The sequence below is a fragment of the Bremia lactucae genome, linkage group LG3, assembly GCF_004359215.1.
Source record: "Bremia lactucae strain SF5 linkage group LG3, whole genome shotgun sequence".
Classification (NCBI taxonomy): Eukaryota; Oomycota; class Peronosporomycetes; order Peronosporales; family Peronosporaceae; genus Bremia; species Bremia lactucae.
This window is the reverse complement of record NC_090612.1, coordinates 530044-535837: the sequence shown is the minus strand read 5'-3', so window position 1 is coordinate 535837 and position 5794 is coordinate 530044.

The following is a 5794-nucleotide window of genomic DNA, read 5'->3' as shown; positions in this document are numbered from 1 at the left end:
TCCATAGGAAAGTCAACTATCTTTTCCGCGATAGATTCAAAACAGGGCTACTATCAGGAACTCATGAGAAGACCCGATGTAGCCAAAAGCAGTCAGCACCCCAAGCGGTATGCTTTAGGAGTGACTTGTGATGCCCCAAGGTTTGGAATACGCGCCAGCGACATTCAACCGAGTGGTGGCCCACGTGATGCGTCAGCACCGTGTCTACGTGCCCCATTACTTTGACGATGTATTCGTGGATAGTAGGGCCGAGGACGGGCTGATCGAAATAGAGTCGCACAAGCGTCATTTAGACGCTAGAGGACGCATAATTGTACGTTATTTTGAAAAAGTGCGTCATAGGGGTCTCCGAGATACTTGTGATGGGCTGCTTTGCTCTTGTATAGTCTCGCGTGCATCTATTGGGCACCGAACCATTTGTAGTTTGTACGGACACAGTCGCTTGAGCGACTAGCAAGCCAGGCTTGTACTATCGCCCCGTGCCATTGAGCACCGAGCTAATTGGGGTAGGTTCTGTTTATTCTCACCGCGCAACCTTCTCGGACCACTTTTAGTGGCTACGATTATACCCGCTCCGGTAACCCAACGCGAGCAGCATTAGAGCGACAAATCGAGAATGCAGAATTTACCACTTAACACAACCACGCATCACTGCGGACCGCAATAAACTCACCGCACCTCTCGCCTTGAATGGCCAGATGGCTTACATTATTCTCTGAATTAAACTATAGAGTTGAATACAAACCGGGTAAGTCGAATGTCTTGGCTGACGCCTTATCGAGCAGACCAGACTTCGAGGCAAGACATCAGGATAGTGTGTCTCGTGCTAAGGCATAAGTTGAGTCGTCAACGTTGGCAGCTGTGAAAGCCTGCCACGTGACGAGCTCATTGGCCTCCGAAAGAAAGTAGATCTACAGTCAGGACGAACGGTGTCGCCTGCTGTTGGATAACTTCGGTGAACGAAAAGGAACACTTCCGTCGCAGCTGAAAGCTAAGCTAAATCGCTTTAGCTACAGCGATGGCCTATGGAATCAGCTGTCACCTTGTGATCCCTTAAGAATTTATGTGCCTCATGACACAGGTCTCAAGCAAATGATCCTTCACGAGCTCCAAGATGCACCATCCAGTGGGCATCTGGGCCATGAAGAAGCATTCTCACGAGTGTCAGAGGAACTTTAGTGGCCAACTATATTCGCTCTTGCGAACAGTATCAGCGCGTTAAGCCTGCACCGTCCAGCAGTGCGCCATTTAAGCCGCAACTGAATTCAACGGATTGTTCTAAGCCGGTAAGTCTTTACTTCATGTTTGGCATGCCGCCTGACCACAAGGGTCAGACGGGGCTAGTCGTCTTTGCAGACGGACTGAGCAAATTGATGCATTTAGCACCATGTAGTACCACGATCACAGGCAAGGATTGTTCCTGGATCATGTGTACCGATTACATGGGATGCTCGAATCAATAATATCGGATCGGGATCCACCTTTTTCGTCGGGTTTGGGTAACATGTGCTTGGGCTGCTGGGTAGCAAGTTCTATATGTCAGCAGCCGATCACCCTCTGACCGATGGCCAAACGAAACGAGCCAATACGTCGTGGCGGATGTATTGCGCACGGTAAAGACTCCCAAGGAATGGAGCAAACAATTGCACTTCGTGGAGTTCGCTTAGATAGCAGCGTCTTCAGGTTATGAACCTGATAAGTTACCTGTTACTCTATATCTTCTTTTCTCTTTAGTATTGTAAAAAGGATTTGACCTTTCATCTTCTGTTCCCAAACAGGCGTCCACGTTAGTACATGTGAGACGCCGTTTGATATAAACGGACTGCGCCATCCTCAAACGCCAGTCTTGTTTGTGCGCAGCCCGAGTCTTAGTGAAGGAGGGCCCCTCACTACGCTCAGTGCGAAAGAGGGACACAGTTTCGTCAATATGACGATGACCCCTGAGATTATCATGTCAACGATGGAAGCTTGTCCTATGTGACCCTGCCGGTTTAGCAGTGGTCAGTATGGAGTCACGGCAAGAAATGCCAAACGCTCCTAAACAGTAACGATGTTTCGTTATTGACAACTACGTCCAATGACTGACCTCTCTGCGGTGTCATTGGCGAGTTTGATGCTAAAAGTGTGAGCGATGCTCAGCGCTTTGCAATGATCGATTGTCCATCACACGAAAAGCCCGTGACGCGATGGCAAGCTTACAGGACATGCAAAACAATATGCGGGCCAACATGGGCACAAAAAACATGAACGCTTTAAAATGTGAGAAAAGAGTACTATTAAGCACTGCTACCCTTCCTAAAAAGGCAATTTTCTGTACTACCTGGAGGCACTTCGAAGGTATTGCCGCGTTTCATTGGGCCGTTACGGTGGTTGGAGACTTTGATTATAGGCTCACCCTTTCCCCTTATATGAAGACGCATCTCGTATATGATGACGCGCCACATATTTTACGTGGGTCGTCTAAAACGGTATGTAAATACAATATAAGATTTGTCAACGTCGATTTTGTCCATAAAATATCACATAACCCCATCCGTCTAACGCCGACTGTGAGTCGAGTGTCGATCGGGTAAGGGATACGGGGAAGGTGAAAAACTCACGATAAGGATTCGGAGAGCGAGGGATACTACGCGCGCAATGCCGTTCCCTCAGCATTAACTTCCCCAAGATGTCAAGCCGAAGTATCAACCCTGACGATCCTACGCACGGACATCCTGAAGATCCGAGGTCAGTCGCAAACTTGACCCTCGAGATCCCCTCGCGTCGTTCAGCAGCGCTTAACGCCTGCGACTGAACGAACGCGGGAAAGGCAGCTGCGAGTAGGTAGGCGAGATCGCCACTCCTATCGGGCGCCGCCTGCACTGATGAATGCTCGTGGAATTAACGCTTCCTTGTTGGAATGTTGCTTTCCCGCCGCTCCGTGAGGCAAAAGTTTCAGATCTTCGTCCAGAGGAGGGAAACCCTTAAAGTTTTGACTCTTGGAAACCGATCGATACCCTACGTATTGACGTGCCCGGCTTGGTGACTGCCTACGAAAAGGAGCACCAGCTGAGGCCTCTCCGTCAGTTTAAAATGGACTAGCAGGAGTAGCATGGTGAGAAGAAACAGGGGGTACAGTACCGCCCATGATTTCTTTCACACGCAAGCGGGCGAAATTAATTCGCTGCGACCGCTGTTTCACCACATCGTAATGCGATCGAAAGCGGCACAAGAATTCCGCCTCGTATTGGTTGGGCGTTTCACTCGAACGCAACACGACCGGGAATATAAGCCCAAGCGATTTCTCCTGAGCCTTCCCTGATTTGATGGCGCCATAGTAATTATGAGCGTCTAGAATAGCGCGCTCTAGGAGCGACGCTTTTGGCCTGTTGATACTAGGCCATTGAGATGGAGGGGTATAACTGATATGTCATCCGTCACATAGCCACGTTCGAAATGACTCGAAACGACTGGCTTGTGACACCGACTGAGCACGTGTCATCGGCGAAGCCGTACATTCAGGCTCCTCTATGTCAGAACCATTATGAATAATGGTCTGAGCATAAGATGTTGTGGTTTTACCCAACGGATACTGTCCGTTAAATGTAGGGAGCCGGTAAGCAGCTGCGCCTTTATGGACAGTGCTCTCATTAGGGGTCGCTGTGTTAGCCAGCGCAGACGACAAGACAGTATTAGAAAATTTTGTTGTCTTCATGTTGAAGCAATGAGTGAAGTTTGGATGGGCAATAAAGCGCCATCATCCTTCCTCATTAGCTCGCTGTCCTCATCACTACTATGAGGTGATGGCAGCGGTGTCAACTCATTGTAGTCAACAATGAGCGACGGATTACATCCTCACTGTGAAAGTGGGATGAATCATTCAGTCCAGTTAACGCGACAGAAGCACTAGCTGTCGGCGTTGTAACTGTGGCCCTGAGCGTCGACGGCGTGTCAACACGGCGCATGTGCTTCGTGCTTGGTTGAGTGGGTGTCTTTGCAGACGACCCAACAGCTTTGCCTTTTTTAAGATGGTTAATCGCGATTTTAATTTTCCTTAGGCCACTTTTCCTTTTAATCTGTTGAGCGATAACCTTTTCACAAATCTTTGGTGCCGTGTCTGTGAACAAAGGTCGCTAGAGTGACTGAGATAATTGAAATGGCATGTAAAGCAGATCGCTGTTCGTCGCTCCTCTTTGACGAATTTGCAAAATGTAAATTCGTTCGTAAAGGGGGGAATGGCGTAACGAGCTAAAGTTGCCCAATATACGTAATTCCCGTTAAGTACACCAAGTGTACATAAGCGGGTGGTCAATTACTTAAATAAAGTAATTAGACCCAGCACTCGGGTGTAGTCCACATTTGTGACCAATTCTTGTGTATGTGACACACAAGAATAGGTGCATTCACATTAGTAGGGATGACGGCTAGCGTCATCCGTTACGCGAGGTATTCAGAAAGATACGCTCGCAATACATATTAAGTGTTATCCATAGAGATGATATTTTGATTGGTATAAATAGGTATTTATATTTAATGCGATTAATTATAAATAAGTCTAAAAACTACTATTTACTTTGTAAGTGCGCACGAGGAGCCGGATTACCGCTCCCGTGACGACACTAAACTAAAGTACTTAGTGCGTTGGGTGAGGTCGCTTACTCACTCAGCACAACTACCTCACTGCACGCAAGAGAAGCTGGTCTAACCGCTTTCTCGCTGTGATAGGGTGTGTGGCTATGTAGAGCGTGGCCGCATTACGACGTGCCCGCCTACATTCTATCTATATAATACTAACTTAATTATAAACTAATACAACCTGTAAAAAAGTTGTATCTGTCTCTCTCTTTGCGCGCGTCCAGCGCTGACTGGACCGTGGAGAAAGTAGATACAATGGTTTACATCTACTAAAGGATACACTTTTAGAATGTTACCATGTTAAGTCATAATTCTCCAAATATTATCTGCCTTTTAAATAATATATTTATTTATAACCTTTGAGTGTTAATTTCATGTAACGATACACCCCGTTACAGAGGCTTTACCGCGATTAGCTAGGCACGCGAAAATTAATGAAAAAGAATTTATTTTGCAGATTGGAGAAAAGCTACTGGTGACTTCACAAAGCAGATTAAATGAGGCAAATTGTTGATTAGAGGACAGAATCCGAAGTGAGTTATATTGAGTTAAATCTGGTTAGCATTACTTTGAGCCACTCACTATTTAACGCTCATTAATTGGTCCATGTCAGTTGGTAATTACGCTAAGTAAAACCAGTTGTTACAAATGATAATCTCAAGAAGAAATATAAAAGATGAGGGGACGTGACTTCGGGGGAGCGAAGCCCTGGTGAAAGTAACGGGGCACTACGACTTGTACTGTTTCAGTACAAGTCCACTTCACACTGCTTTAGTTGTGAGTGGTGCCTTTCGTTAGGTGACGTACACTGTACGTGCAGAGGAAGACTTCCCTTAAGACAAGTTAACTTAAGAGGGTAAAATGAAAACTGTATTTATATAGTTAAGTGTCTCTTAATCTATCTTTGTAAATGCTGACTTAACTATAACCTAATACTAAACATGTAAATGAATTCTTATCTCTATCTTATCTTGTGACTCTCTTTGATTACTTCTACAGCTGATTAGTCTGCGGAATAAATAGGTATAATGGCCTATACCTATTTATAGATAAAAAATCAGGATATTACTATATAAAGTAATATCCTCCAAATATTATCTACCTTTTAGAAAACATATTAATTAACAACCTTTAAGTGTTAATTTCATGTAACGATACACCCCGTTACATCACCCCTCCC